General features: G+C 39.2%; 1 long non-coding RNA gene across 3 annotated transcripts in view; it reads right to left on the bottom strand.

The window, feature by feature from the left end:
• LOC134760310 (uncharacterized) overlaps positions 1-16,770 on the bottom strand; it is a 130,343-nt gene that overhangs the window by 11,224 nt on the left and 102,349 nt on the right. For 2 of the 3 annotated variants that reach the window (XR_010137632.1, XR_010137631.1), the window contains exons 5-7: positions 10,954-11,061; positions 3,400-3,486; positions 1,685-1,811 (exon numbers count right to left, since the gene is read on the bottom strand). This is a non-coding gene — a long non-coding RNA (uncharacterized LOC134760310). Of the gene's footprint in view, positions 1-1,684; positions 1,812-3,399; positions 3,487-10,391; positions 10,651-10,953; positions 11,062-16,770 lie in introns of all 3 variants that reach the window. The other variant, XR_010137633.1, reaches the window with a different exon arrangement.

Below are 16,770 nucleotides of genomic sequence, written 5' to 3' on the forward strand. Positions count from 1 at the left end.
GCTGTGTGCCCTAAACATCTTGCATCTATCCCCCTACATAGAACACCGTGGCTCACACTGAAATTATGTGATTGTTGAGACAATGCAATGAGATAATGTGTTTGATGCTTAGAAAGTACTTAAATGTTATTTGTCTCTCTGGAGGACTCAGAAGGACACCAGTCCTTTAGTGAATATTTGAAAGTGACTTTGAGGGGAGTTGTAAAATGAACCAGCTCTGCACAACCTCACCCCAGGTCAGATGAGCAGGAGGAAGGCTATGTCCAGGGCGCCAGGAAGGCGATGTCCAGGGCTTGCTGAGGGTGGCAGAATTGATGAGCTTCTCATTGGCTTTTCTCCAGTTTCAACAGTGTGCTCATGTCTAAGCACAGCTCCAGCGCAGGACAGTTCCAGTGATGGCCTCTCTGTGAGCCCACTCCATACCTGAGCACAGGTTAGAGCTTCCAGCCACAGGTGCCCTCCCTGCACACATCTGGACCTGACAGCAGGCTGGCCCTCTGTTAGTGGGTTCCTCATGAGTTTTCAAGTCTCTGTCCTTGGCTCCATCCCTTAATTGATAGGTTTGACTGTGTCTCTCTGCTTTCTATGTTATTTTTACTTCTGTAATATGACTTCAAAAAAGTCATGACTCATTAGAATGCGGTGGTTTCATTAAAAGAAGCATTGCTATATTTTCGATGTGCATTTACACCAACTGATCTAAATGGAATTTAGTGTTAGATGAAAGGGAGGAAGCCATGGCTGGAAAACAACCAAAGAGGAAAAATGACTGCCAGATTGGGTTTCTTTCAGTAGTGAGGGAGGAGAGTTGCAGATGACTGGAGTTGCCTTTTACATTTCTTTTCTTAGATTTATATGGTGCTTCTACTTCAAAGAGCTCCATTCAAGTGCCCACGTCCTAAACATCTTTTAAAACAGAACAGACATAAGTGAGCTGAGGTGTAGCCCTGCAGAAAGGAAAGAAAATGGTCTAAATTGGCTGTGCAAGTTGGCCTGGGTCTGTGTGCGTGCTTGTAAGCGAAGCCATCAGGCAGATGCAGGAGACGAACCTTCCAGAGTATTTGTTTAAGTTTCTTTACCTTATTTATTTGGGGAGTGGAAAAAGAAGCCATGCTTGAGACCAGGGAAGAACGGCAGTTTGACCAACAGAGCTGATAAACAGTTGAGAGCTGTTTAAAAATGGCCGATTGCCCCAAAGTGCTGTGGAGCCCGGGACCGTCACAAGGACTTGCCTGCTCTTCTCTGCTGTGACTTTTGCGACAAGCAAAGATATGAACTCACTAAGAAAAACTTGACTGAAGGCCAAGTATGACCCAGGAGCTAGAATAAGGGACATGCAAGTGGCAAAGATTCTCTTTCAAGAAGTCAAATGGGAAGGTCCCTCTTTAAAAAGCAAGCAGCTTAGTACCTCCCCCACACCGTACTCCAAACCCCTCAGAGGAATGCAGGCAAACCCCTAAGAATGGAGTGTGGTTTGAATGTGTAACATCACAGCATTAGACCCATCTCAGCGAAACTGAGTGTGACAAGGTAAACAGTAAACGCTTATTCATTTGACAAACACTTATTAGTTGTCACCTTCTATGTAACAGGGATTAAAAAAAGATCCCTTCCCTGAAAACAAAACAAAACAAAAAACAACCAACCAACAAGCAAAAGCAGCCAAACAGCAATAACAACTCACAGTTTCTGGCCTTAGTCGCAGCAAATTAGAACCCATTATGATGGGTGCCACGCTGGTTTTCTGCACGAGCGGCAACAGGAAAAGTGAAGAGATGAACAGGCAGTGCATCTTTCCTGTGGACGTTGTGCTGGGGAGGCGAGCAGGGGCCCGTCCATCAGAGTCAGATGCACTGGGACATATGTACGATGACGGATTTATTCTAGGGCTGCGACCTTACGCAGTTGTGAGCACCGCTTATGCTACGTACGAAACTGTGGTTCCTCATGCGCCTGAGGTCACGGGAAAGATGGCCAGAGGTGGGAGAGCAAGGACAAGGTGGGGCCGCAGGGACGGGAGAACCTGCAACAGTGGACTGGGGCCTTCGTAGTCTTTCATGCCTCCTGGCCCCTGACCACATGGGATACGTGATCTGAAGGGGATGTTGGCCTCCTTTCCCCCAAGCACGCACCTAGCTGAGCAGTGGGATCTGAGGGGGACACTGGCCTCCTTTCCCCCAAGCATGCACCTAGCTAAGCAGCGGGAAAAGCTGCAGAGGAGCCTGTCAGGGAGGAGGCACTGGGAGGCCCGCTGCTGACACAGGAGCATGGTGAGCAGCAGGTCTGCTGCACTGCAGACACAGCAGCCGCGCCACTGCCACTCTCCAAACCCTGCACACACACCTCTTTGGGCCCTGCTTTCTTGGAAAGATGCAGCCAAGGGGATTCCAGAAGAGTCCTCCCAACTTATCTGAGGTGACCCAGTCCAAATGGACCACACCAAGCACAAGGGCCCAATATGCTGACCTGCTCACAGCACAGGATGTGGGATCCCCAGGTGAGTGGGACCAGGGCCAGCCTCCTGCTGGCACAAAGCCTGCACTCTGGAGCTGTGCTGCATGTGCCCAGGTGCAGGGAGGCCTGTTTCCAGGGCACTCACAGGCCCTGCAGGGGCTAAATGCATGCTACAGGCAGAGATGGCCACACTGAAGAATTTGTGGGATCATTGCTTCAAAGCAGAGGGAGCACGTGCTGGAAGACACCCCTTCAGGGTAAGGCCAATGAAAAAGGAAGTCCTTTGGACATTGTCAGTAGGCATCGCTAGTTTGTGCACACCTGCATTACAGAAAAGTGACTTTAAAATGTTTCTGTAACTTGGTTTCGTTTATTTCCACAAGATTTTTAATACCTAACTGCCCTAAAATCAATTGCAGAAACACTCTTCCAGATATCCAGTGGGCAATTTATATGAGCAGAAATAATTTACATTAAAAAAAACCATTTCTGTTTTCAGAAAATGAGACTGGATACTTTTCAAAGAAAGGGCACTACAGTTATAAGCTCCTTAAAGGCAGGACTCTGTTTTTGACACCAGAACTTCTCCTGCTTATTAGAATCACCTGAGGAGACCAATTAAAGCAGAATAACTGGGGGTGGAGGGAGGGGTGGAGCCCCCGGGGTGGAGCCTGGGCATCTGCATTTTCTAAAGTCTTCCTGCTAATTCCAAAGTGCAGCCACCAGATAGCATATTTTAGTTGAATCAAATCGAAGCATCAGAATGTCTTAGACAAACTGAAAACGCCAACTCAAGATTTAGTTATTCCACAGTTTTGCTCTTTTGTTCCAGCACTACTAGTATACAGTTCTGCCAGTCAAAGGTACAGATCATAAAGATTTACTTACAAAGGGTAATCATAATAGTAATCAAAACAAGATAAGGCCAGGTATGGTGGCTCTCACCTGCAACATCGGCACTTTAGGAAGTCGAGGTGGGAGGATCACTTGAGGCCAGGAGTTCAAGACCAGCCTGGGCAGCATAGCTCGAGCCTAAAAAAAAAAAATTTAAAAAGAAAAATAAAGAAAAATTAAGGTAAGTTGGATTAAGCCCTATTTAAACCCACATGACCTCAGTGTTTCAAAGTAATCAGAAGTATGGAATTTACTCCCTCTCATCTGTGCCCTTTAACCTTACCTGTTAAATTCCTGCCTCCTAAAAAGATAGTCAAGGACCATAAGGGATTGCAGGAAATCTCACTGTACGTGAATGAAATCTATTTCCTTCATCCTTCACTGCGAACCTCTCATTCTTAAAACCAACAAAATGCACAGGCTCTGAGGAGACTAGCTTCAGTACGAGTGAAGAACAAAAGCTATGAATTTCAAATCCTAGCTTCTTCAATAACTTAACTCAGCCAATAAGCATCATGTAAAATTGATTCCTAATAAGGAAATGAATAAACACTGCTTATTAGATTTGGTATATATATAGATGTGGAGAAATTACGGCCTAATCAATGACTTCTGTGCCTTCTCCTCCATATTCTTCGCTGCAGAGAATGCTACCCACATGGCAGTTGAACAGACTGCCTCTAACAGAGCCCACCAGTGACCCGCCTCTGCCTCCTCTCCCACAGCAGCAAAGGGACAGCTCCACTAGGCACCAGCTCTGTGATCTTTACAGATAGGTTTCCATGTCCTGTCTGTAAAATGGGACTAAAACTAGTGCTTCCATCACTGTATTGTGAAGATTAAATGAGATCATCCCTGTTGAGTCCTAACACATGGCATTAAAATGGCAGCTGACACTTTCCCTTGCAATGTTGTCTATGAATTTCATGTTGCTCCAGCACACCCTTGCAGGCAGACGCTATTTCACACTTCTTATTTTTTGCATCCTCCCTGCAGCTACCGAAGAGGTGTTCAGGAAATCTTCATTGCATTGAATTGGCACTGAATTTTTAACTAACTAGAGATTATTGTTTTAAACAATATGTCATTTTATTTTCTAAAGGATTCAAACACTCTCCTTTCAAATAGTTTAATCAGGTGTCATAATTTTTTGTTATTTTTATAAGTTACTTTGTAAAATTATTAATAATACACTACAGAAAGAATTAATCCATATCATCTCTGTTGCTTAACCTTCAGTTAAAACATTTTTGGTTTAATAAAGACTGGGAATAGTAAAGAAAGCCTGCAGTTTAGTGGGGATTCTGGTCTAATGAGAGTCCTGAGCATGCATCTGTTGACCTCAGTGCTCAGACACAGCAGAAAATGGATGAATCCCCAAAATCAAGATGTTAAGGCAAAGTAAGTTGGGAAGAGTAAAGAGAAAAGAGAGAGAGGTTTCTACTGCTTATGGAAATAAACAATGCCTAAAAAGTGAATTAAAGCTTGTTGTCAACGGCTTCTTCTCCCCGGGGATGGTTATGTGTATAATAAAGATTTCCAGAAACATCAACCTATATGGCTTGGTAAGCATGTTCTGAACAAGCTACTTTAAATTCTAGTAGAAATAGACCAAAGTGATTTAAACTTTTACGTTCCTGTTATAAATGGGTGTTTCATTTTCTGTGTAAGGTCATATGATTTTTCTAGATTTACAGGTGTATCAAAAGACAACAGTAAAAATTTATTAGTAAGATGTCTGGGCGGAGGCTTAAAATGTTAAGAAAGTTAAAAATATTGAAGTGCCAGCCTTCTGCCTTTGCCTGAATATAGTCATTTCTCTTACAACATACGCTTTCATCAGGCAAATTGGATATAATTGATCTAATAATTAGGGAACACAATCTGAATTATTGCAGCCCTTTATTGATTATGAAGAACCCGTACCTAGTGCCCAGCTGAGGGAAAAGACATTCCAGGCTGACGGAAGCTTTGTTGGAATGGCCAGTGCTTTGTTTGAGGCAGGCAAAAAGCTGTGAAAAGCACTGGGTTCACGAGAGTTAGGAAAAGCCTCAGGTCTTGAGTTACGAACTAAAATGAGAGCTGGGAAAAAGATGTAAAAAGCATTGTTCCTAAGAATTAGGGGGAAAAAAGTACATTCATTGTGTGCAATGATTTTATTTAAAATCTACTCTAAATATTCAGAGATATTTATGTTTTACAGTGTAACACTTATAGCTTTGGAAGAGGCAGAAAAACCTTTTTTATTGAAATTCCTGTAGAATAAACCAATGTGTTGTATAGAGTTTGAAATTCATTGTGGCAAAACCTCTTTCCAATAGGAATACATTTCATGTAGGAATTGTACAGGGTTTTCCAAAGAAAGGCAACTAACCAGCTACAAAAGCAAAAATTTTTTAAGTAACAGATTTTACTGTTCTTTATTGAGTTTGATTCAGCAGGCCAAACATTTCCCACAGAAACAGGAGTTTGTGGTTTTTCAGAGCACTTGGCCTTGGCATCTATTTCCTTGACTTGGCCAATATCGGGCAAAAATCTTAATCTGCAGAATGTAATGCCCCAGACCCTCCAAAAACTAGCCATTTTGTCTCATAGACAACCGAGTTTAAACATCCTTTTGAGTTTAAACATCAAGACACACGCGTGAGTCGGAAGGAGATGAGGATCACCCCTTCATGTGCCTGGTGTGCACCAGATTCTCTGGGTGACCACAGTCTCCAGTCCATACACAGAAGAGAATGAGCAGTGATAGGAAAGGCCTCGTCAGAGGCTAGGAGGCAACTTCCTGAGAGAACAACCTCTTCTTCCTGTGCTTCCCCCACCTGGAGATGTCACGATTGCTTCTCCCATTTGTCATTCTGGAAATGTGCCCACCATTTTTCCTGCCACCAACAGTTCATCTGTGCTTGGAGTTCTGATGGTCCCTTCCTCCACACGAGCTCCAGTGGCCACTGCGTCTTCTTCCATGGACTTCAGACCTCCCCTCAACACAAGGACGTCCCCGCAGAATGGTGTGGTCATGTGAGCAGCTCAAAAGTGTGTCCTCTTTTTTTACTTCTAGGTAAGGAATATATTCTAGAGAGATTTTAGCCAAAAAAAAAATAAGTGTATCTCTAGTTGGCCAATGACCACTTAAGCTCCATGGCATAAATTAATACAGAATATCATATTTGATTATCTTCAAGAGGAATGATGCAATGAAACCACTTTGGTAAATAGGACAACTTAGTGCAATCCAGAGACATTATAAAATCTCAGTAAATTTTGTCTCCGTTGCCTGAATTTGGTTATTTTCTGTAATTGCAAGAGGTAGACATAAACTATTTGAAATACGATGAGTTTGGAACTTACCATGCCTTTACCCAGATTTCTTTTGAGGAAACGTATTGGCCATCATTTCTTCAAAGTACTTGCAGTATATAAAAAATCAAAATGAATGATTAAGAGCTAAGGCTTAAAATCATACAGACCTGGCCTTTCTGTTGTTTATTCTTCCTTCAGAAATAATGATTGAATTATTGAATAGTGATTGAACATGCCACCTATCCCATTTCTGACACTCAGTAGATCTTTGATTTGGGGAAAGCCATTTAACATTTTTGAACTTCACTTTTATCGATTACAAAACTGAGAAAATAACACAATCTCCCTAGATTGTGGTAAGGATGCAGTGCGATAATGAATGTAAGCATTTGGCATAGAGCAGCACTCAGTAAGTAGTAACTATTGTTATAGCTGTGACTAATGAGCATTTCATGAAGAAAATACATTCCGTGCTCACACTGGCCTGAGTATGACTCTTCCTAGTAAATGTTCTAAGTACTTGATCAGCCACCCTCCTCTCTAAGCCCTGCGTCTTGCAGGCTTAAATAAATCACTCATACATCCAGACTGAGCTGACAGATAGCCTTTACATTCAAGCCAAAGAATTGAGTGCATAATTTTACAAAACTATTCCTCTGTGGTCTGGGTTTGGTGTTAGAAACATTTGAAAATGCATGTTTGGCCTTTTTGTAGAATCCTTGGAGAAGGAATGGACAAATGAAGGGGTGTTGGCAGTGGCTGAAGTCATTAGCTCTGTAGTGTACTCTGGTGCAAACGCATGGGGTGACAATGGGAAATCCAGGCAGAGAGAGCATGATTTTATCCCACACATCAGCTTATCAGATTACAGGGGATGGGGGCAGCAAAAAAAAGGCAGTGGGAAATAATTTAACATTTTTCCTCTTATCCTGTCCTGTATACAGAAAGATACAATATTATAAGCTAAATTGGTTGGCTAAAGTGTTTCCGAAACTGCTGACGTAAAATTGGGAGTTGTTGAGGGCCAAGGATTGCATTTCCTTCAGTCTATGTTAATCCATGCCGCATTACACACACGATAATAAACTCACTGATGAGGAGAATGGATGAATTTCACACACCGTTTCACAGACCCACAGATGTGGAGTTGCAAGGGCGTTACATGCCATCAGCCCAGCACACCCTCCTTCCCTCTACCCTCTATCCCTCTACCCTCCACTATTCTACTGGACCTCCTCACAATAGAAGAACAATTATTGCTCCTGAGAACATGCATTGAATCCCACTGGATGCCAGGCACTCTCTGATCTGTCTTCAGGGATGAACTTATTTATTCCTCCCAAACTCTTATAAGGTAGCTAATCTGACCCCCTTTTTAGATATGAGTAAACCAAAGCAATAGGAAGTAATTTATCTCAGGTCATTCAGCCTCTACAGAGCAGACAGGTACTCTGCATCCTGGCAGCCAGGCTCTGGAGCCTGTGCTACAGTTGCTATTTGAGGCTGTGATACCAACATGAAGGACCCGGTCAATCAATTATTAGAGTATTTCCTTCAAAACTTAGTGAAGATCATTCTATGAGTCAGAGGCTCTTCAGTGTCCAACAAATGGGTGCAAACTGGCCCTTTTCCTCTGAGTCACTACTTTTCCAGGCAAAGTTTCTGTGGTTGCTTTGATTGGTCTATATTCACGCCCAGACTCCCCTAAGCTCATTTGTAAGCTGATAAAGTCAGTTTGAGGATCCTCATCTAAATAGTCACTTTTACCTGTGAGTGTTTAATGATGAAAAAGAGAATGGGTAGTGGTGTTTCACTGTGACCAGTCATCTGGGAAAGATATCTGGAGGTTCCATTAAAAAGGATGAAGGTATTAAAACTGAGGAAGAAACTAAAGTGAAAACAGATTTTGAGAAAGAATCTGAAGTGAAAACAGATGGAACATATAAATTTTCTGCAGATGATGTGTTAATAGTGCTGAGGAGAAAAAGGGGGCTCTGATCTAAGGGGAGCAGTCACATATGCACCGCCCAGGACCAAGCACATAGCTCAACATGTGCTGGAAATCACAACTGGTGTGGGAGGTACAACAAGAAAATTAGTGCTTAGCAATTAATGCACCTCCACCTTTGCTCAGATTGAAAAGTTGTTTTGCATAATGAGAAGACTGGGGACTTGAGGAAAACAGACCTCAGTTTGAATCCCTGGTGTAGTACCTCATAGCTGTGTGGTCACCAGCAAAGGCCTTTCTTCCCGAGTTTCAGGTCCTCCTCTGCACATTACAGGGCTGGTGTGATGCCTTCCAGGCAACATCTCATAGTTACCATGAGCTCCATTAGGAAGAGACCAAGTCAGTTTTGTTCCCTCATTAACCATCCATTGGCACGGTCCCACGTCCTGCGCTCAAATATGTGCAGCTGAAGGATGTTAAAGCTCCTAGAATAGAGCCCAGGGTTAGGGCTCCGTGAATGGTAACTGTTACCATTATAAGAATAGCGGGTTTTATTCAGAGTTCAAACTCCTTTCATGTGTGCGTGGCGTAGTTTTCTGTATCTATTATAATAAGTAGTACAGATTTGGATTTAAATTTAAAGTCAAATCCTTTTTATAACAACACAGGCTGCTTCTTTTTTCAAAAGATCTTGTCATCTGAATTAATGTGCTTGTGCATGCATACATGCACGTATGTGTGCATGGGACACTTTGCATGTGTGTTTCCATGATGTGTGTCTGTGTGTGTGCATGTGTGCATTCATGTGTGTGTATGCATGCGTATGTCTCTGTGTGTGCATGTATGTAATACTGTCAATCTAAATAACAATAGACAAAGGATCTCTAAAAATCCACATTTACTTGAAATTAGGGCATTGTAATGGAAATACAAGTGCCATAGTAAGCTGTATGTATATTCAGGGAGGTAAAGGAAGACAAAGGTTTCTAAAGGAAAAATGAGGAGGATTATATGTGTTGAGATAATTATCCTCGGCTGTGAGGATCAATAGGAAGGACAGAACCTTTCTGGGATTGGACAGGAAGCTGCTGGGCCAGTGTCCTCACAGAAGTATTTTTTGTACGATTTTGGGGACGGCCTTTGAGCAAGGATGTGGTTTTTGTAGAGTCTTTGGTGATAGTTTTGTTATCAGGCATTTATGCATGAGAACCCTCCCTTCGTGGCCTTCCCCAGCTCCACTGGTCAGGGATTTTTTCAACACAAGTGATCTCTTTCAATTCTGGCAACTTTCACATTTCCTCCTTTCGATCATGATCTCTCTCCAGAAGCACCGATGATCAATCAGTGACAGGCTTTGAATGTCCCTTGTCCCGGTTGCTGGTCTGGTCTTGTGTTGGGAGTAAGTGGTGGCTAAGAGTCAGTGTCAAAGCTGTTTGAGCTGCATTCAAGCAACAAAGGATCTTTAAAGGGAAGGGCTCTCAGGACAAGTCTACCTGGAATCCATTATTAGTTCAATTTTGTCTATTCTGTAGTCTTTTGCTATCATCTCAAAGTACTAGGTCAGCATTATTCTGTTAGGAGTTGTACTTCTACAAAAAATAAAAATGTAACAAGTAACACATACAAAGTTTAAAAGGGGAAAACACAAAATAAAATTAATAGTAATATGATAATTCCAGTTTGCCTAATGGTTTTGAGCCATTGAACCCAGTCTTAAAGGCAAACAATTGAACAAATCAGATAACCATTATTCTTTCCAATGAAAAGAGTAGAAATTAAGGGGGGTGACTACCTTATTATGATTTGGAATCTTGTTCTGACATCTTGGAAAGTGTATGAAAGCATCGACTTCTTATCCTGGTGTATCTTATTATTATGATTTGGAATCTTGTTCTGACATCTTGGAAAGTGTATGAAAGCATCAACTTCTTGTGCTGGCTTGCAGTTCGGATGCCTGTGGCAATGGCTTTGGGTGGTTTGGTGAACTTTCTGTGCAGCTCACACATCAAGCACTTGCTCATAAAAACTTCATCTAGTTTCAGCTTATAGTGCTTTAAGGACACAGAAGTTCCTTATTTTAGTAATTCCATGGAAGGAAGTTGGAGGAATCTAGAACTCAGAGATCTAAGTTAGTCTATAAGTAGATAACCAGAACTCAAAAACAGTGCACAGAGCTACAATCTGATAATGGGTGTACTAGAGCATTTTTTTAGAAATGTAACTTTTTCTTTCCACATTAATCACATAGGAATCTCAGATTTTAAGACCTGGTGAAGCCAAATCGAGGCAGACTTTAGATTTCATCTACAGTTTTAAGATTTCTGGTGCTGTCAAGAATTGACAATTTTACTCACCACTCTAAGACTGGGAGAACTTGAAGCCAGGCATTCTATGCGCATTCTCAAATATGTCATTCCAGTCAAAGCATTGATAATATAATCAATGTTTTTAATTGTATCCTGCTATAAATAGAGGACATTTTTATAGAACTTATGCAAATAACTATAGTGTTATAAAAAATGCAAATAGTTTTTGAATTTTGAGAAATGATGTAGGGAGAAATAGCAAATGCTTTCACCTTTGTTAACAAAAGTATTTTTTACCAAATTATTGTTAGCTATAGATTAGCTTAAGAGAAAACATTTTCTTACATCTGAAAAATAAAACATTTAAGTAAAGAACCAATAATGCATCAAATAAAATTCATAAAAACAATAATCTTCATCAGTTATTTAATCTCATATAATACATTTTTGTTCCACTTGATTTTCATTGGCAGTTTTATGAATTTATTAGTTTCTTCATTAGCATATTTAAAATGTTTAATTTAGCCCATTGATCTTTAAATTATTAGAGACTTGTATTTAAAAGTGCTTGTTGGTGTCTTTTCCATGAAACTGATTGCAGATGCCTTTAGAGAAAATCAAAACTATGGAAGACAGAGTCTTACAGTAACCATGGTTAGGAATCTGATGGCAGTTCATTATCATCAGCAATTCACAATAAAATATGGTTATTTTGTGGCATATAAGATAATCAGAATTATGATTGATGATATATGAGATTTATATGAATTATACACAATTTCAAACATTCATATCAATAACATATGACAAATGTAATTGAACGAAGACATAGTATCACTTATCATTTGACAATATTTTTCTACACAATTTACCAGATAAGCCTTATCATTTCATATCTCTATAAGATGAGAGCTACATTCTTTGAGACCACCCAGGGATCCAATAGGAAAACCTCAAAGTTAATTTTAGGTCACAAAGACTTAATTTAGAATTTTGATATTGGAGAAGCCTGTCAAAGATGAAAAAAGGTTAAAACACTTGATCAAAATAGGATCACAAATCACTGTGAAATCATAGTCCTTCATTTAGCCAGAGTGATAAGAGACTTCAAAAGTAATACAGAAGGTTACATGGATGTAAAAACCTTAGCCTTTTAAAGCTCAATGTTCCTAAGTAATCGAATACCTAATAAAAACAACACAGAAAATTATCTTGCTAAAACGTAAAATATTTGTTTCTTAGGCCAGTTTCCAAAAAGGGAGAGAGAAACCTTCATAATGTGATTGCTTTTCCATATGGGAAGCCTGTTTCAATAAGCTGAAAGTTGAACCTGATGAAAACACTACTTGGATTTAATCAGACACAGGAAGAGTGCATCCAAGGTTATGAGTGTGCCCCATTCTAGAGGAAAACTAGTACTCTGAGCAGGAGAATGCATGGCTTTTAGTAACAGCATGGAACGTTTCCTGGTTACATGGAACAATTCAGACACAATGAGAAAAGCCAAGTACACACTCAAGTTATATTGGATAAAAAGTTGCTTTTCTAGGCCTTCAATGTAAACATTTTAGCATCAGGCCATCACAGAAGAGTTAGAAGAGAAAAAAGTTAAAGGAGAGAGTTATCATTCCAGTCCTTCTCAAGAGGAAACAGAGGAAGAGCAGAAGGCAATGATGTTCTCTTAGTCAGAGTTCTCTAAAGGAACAGAACTAATAGGATGTATGTACATAGGACAGAGAGTTTACTAGGAGAATTGACCCACATGATCACTAGGTAAAGTCCCACAATAGGCCATCCGCAAGCTGAGGAGCAAGGAACCCAGTCTGAGCCCCCAAACCTCAAAAGTAGAAAAGCCAATAGTGCAGCCTTCAGTCTGTGGCCCAAGGTCTGAGAGCCCCTGGCAAATCACTGGTGTAAGTCCAAGTGTCCAAAAGCTGAAGAACTTGGAGTCTCATGTTTGAGGGCAGGAAGCATCCAGCACAGGAGAAAGATGAAGGCCAGAACACTCAGCAAGTCTCCTCATTCCACACTGCCAGCTGATTAGATGGTGCCCACCCAGATTGAGAGTGGGTCCACCTCTCTCAGCCCACTTACTCAAATGCTAATCTTTGGCAACGCCATCAACACCATCACAGACACACCCAGGAACAATACCTTGCATCCTTCAATCCAATCAAGTTGACACTCATTATTAACCATTACAGTTGTATAACCTGCAAATTACAGGTGATGAGATACAGCAAACATTGAACTTCTGAAATACGAATCTGAGAAGTTTTAAGAGGAAAACTCTACCTTGAGAAATGAAATTACAATTTTAAATGAAAAAGACAGCATTTCTAACCTGAAACTAAGGAAATTAGTGATTATAAAACAGAAACACAGCTGCAGAGAATTAAAAATCAAAACCTCTTTAGACTAAAGAACTTTTGACTTTTAATTGTACTGAAACCAGTATTTTAAGAAAATCTTATTGTTCTTATAGAGGGAGCCAAATTTTTAGTTTTGTATTACTATATTTTCAATATCAAAGATCAATGTTTAGAAAGATTTATAAATAATTCCCTTCTAAATATAGCAACTTGAGGACATAACTTTTTTTTATCAATTCATCCTTCACAAACCTTTTGTGACCTGCACAAAGCTTTGACATGATGCTTAGGCTTTCTGCTTTGTTCTGTCTTCTTCTTTCTCAAAAAATAACCAGTCATTTTACTTTAGGACAAACACTTACTACACAAGATTATTTTCCAGACAAAATTATTCTTTTTTCTCTTTAAACTTTCTTAACAAATATATATCTTTATAATAACTATGACTTTCTTATAACCCCCTCCGTCACTCATTCCTTTTTATATTGTTTCTATTTTCTTTCTAATTTTAATTTTTGAAACAACCTTTAAACAACCTCCAAATTAGAAAAAAAAAAATTCTCAATAAGGAACACATTTTTGGCCGGGCACGGTGGCACGCCTGTAATCTCAGCACTTTGGGAGGCTGAGGCAGGCAGATCATGAGGTCAGGAGTTCGAGACCAGCCTGGCCAATATGGTGAAACCTCGTCTCTACTAAGAATACAAAAATTAGTTGGGCGTGGTGGTGTACACCTGTAGTCCCAGCTACTAGGGAGGCTGAGGCAGAAGAATCGCTGGAACCTGGGAGGCAGAGGTTACAGCAAGCCGAGATCCCCTGCACTGCAGCCTGGGTGACAGAGGGACATTCTATCTCAAAAAAAAAAAAAAAAAAAAAAACACACATTTTTATGTCTTTTTAAAATTTTTCTCATCAAAACACATCTTACTTTTTTGGCACACTTTGTATACATAATTACATATATTAACAAGAATTTTAACTCTTAGTAATCTTGATTTTTAGTGAAAATCTAGGAAGCAAGAAATTTTGAACTGTCTGTCACATACTAGTGTTTTATAGATGAGAATCTGTTAATAATTTTGAGAAACATCGTTTTCCATAACATAATTTTTACATGTATTAATAGACCCAAATATATATAATATATCTGTAAATTTTTAGGAGCAAAGAACAAACATTTATGTTCAGTAATTTCAGTTTTTATCTTATTTCAAAATGACCCAGACATTTAATAAGTTATTATTTTAACACAACATAACCTTAACATTTAAAATTACATACAAATTTTATCTATAAGTATTTATTCCATTTATATTTACCTAATTTATTTTTAACAATTTACCCAGATTACTTATAAAAACTGAGATATTATATAAAGCTAATCATTATTTCAAATTATTTCCCTGTTAAGCATTTTTATAGCCTGTGAATATTAGGTGTTCATGTAAGCAGAAGACTTAAAGTTAAATATAAGAATATGTTGTTAATAACTCAGCAGATACAGCTGTTTTTATTAAACTACAATATTAAATTAAGCTTATATATCAACGAGTTACACAAACAAAGATTATTCTGCTTTTAGGCTGGGTTTCTCATTTCCTGACCTTGAAACATCTTGAAGATACAAATGTAAAACTGTCTAACCAGTAAACCCAGGCAAAAATGTATGCCGACAACTTTATTTTACTAATTTAAAAAACAGCTTCTTTATTATATATTTTATATGAATGCTCACTTATCTTTGCTAATTTGAATAAAATTATTTAAGGGATTTCTGGCTAACTACGTCAGATTTTATAATATAGACACAATATATAACAAAATTCAATGTACATATGTGTAAACAGACCTAAACATATATCCACACACAAATACAATCTTATAAATTTCATTTTAGAATTTTGGTCATGAGATAGTAACACAGACTCACCAGTTTATAAAAGACTATTGGATCAAAATTATATTTTGGAAAAAATAAGCCTGTTCAAATAGCTCCCTTGTTCAAATGGTTATTTGCCCCAATAGGTATCCTAATGAAGGCTGTGGACCAACGTTTTGGGGAAAGTAAGTTGGTTTACAAAAACTTCTTTTGCCCCTTTTTGTTTGTTTTCTTTTTTTAGCTTTAAATGGGTTTGACGTTAAATTTTAAGTTTACATTTTAGCCAGGATTGGCTGAATTGTATAAGAAAAAACAAAATCTCTAAGCAGCCTTTAATTAGTAATAAATCCACAATTTGTTTGCTGGTCTGATTACCAATTGAGAGTAATCAATGTAGGTGGAGAGGCATGTTGGCAGGGTTTGTTTGTTGGTTTGGTTTGGTTTGGTTTGGTTTGTTTTTTGAAGTGGAGTCTTGCTCTGTCACCCAGGCTGGAATGCAGTGGCACGATCTCAGCCCACTGCAACCTCAGCCTCTCCAGTTCAAGCAATTCTCCTGTCTCAGCCTCCCAAGTAGCTGGGACTACAGGCACACACCACCACACCCAGCTAATTTTTGTATTTTTAGTAGAGACGGGGTTTCACCACATTGGTCATTTTTTCTGGCCCCCACATGGCAAACAAAGCAATTTTTATGCATGAGAGAGCTACCTTTTATTATTGTGCTTAGCTCAAAATTTTGACCTGTTTGATCTGAGAGCCCCACTTCTATAAACATTTACCTAGTTTAAGACTAGTAATACTTGAATTAACTATTCCATAAGCTTAAGCAACTGTTAGTCAGGCAAACCTAAATTTGCATTTCCAAAAGATGTTTAGATTGTCGGTTGCCATGAGGCTGTTGCAATTTGTAAAAGCATTAATTTTAAAGTCCTTTAAGATTTTTTTTTAAATCTTACCTGGAATGCCATAACAGAGTTTTATCTCGACATCAGCAGAAAAGTCAACAGGTTCAAAGTAGGTAGGAAAAGAAGCAGAGTGCTAGAGGATTTAGAAGCCTCTACGTGTTGACTCTACCATTATATTCTCTTAATTTGGTGCAAAGAAGAAAACAAGCTTGGGAAGTTCAAATGATCCCAATGATTGCCATTGATCAAAAAACGTGCATGAGGAAAAGCCATGTAGCCGGCTGGAGACTCAGAAAATCTGATATGTCTAAATGTTTGAAATTCCCATTTTATTTCTTTTTAATCTCTTCAAAGCAAAGAAAATTCTATCAATCCTATGAAAGAATGTCAGGAGTTTGGATGAGTGTTTTAGATGCTGGGGACTGCTCAAATGGATTTTAATTAACCATCTTGCAGCCATCATTTAGAATGTTTATTTTTTTCTCTAAGAAGATTTTCAGATATCAGCATGGGAAGAGACCCAAATCACTTGCAGACACGCAGAACCAAACCAAAATGAAACCAAGATAAGAGTGATCACAAAAATGTTAACCCAGGCATGTAGATCAAACAAAATACTAAATTAGGCACACAGAAACAAAAGTGAATTCACCAGAAAAGACATTCTTCACAAACAGAACATAAATTCTGTAAAAACCAGGGTACTCAG

This window comes from Pongo abelii, chromosome 17 (assembly GCF_028885655.2).
Source record: "Pongo abelii isolate AG06213 chromosome 17, NHGRI_mPonAbe1-v2.0_pri, whole genome shotgun sequence".
Classification (NCBI taxonomy): Eukaryota; Metazoa; Chordata; class Mammalia; order Primates; family Hominidae; genus Pongo; species Pongo abelii.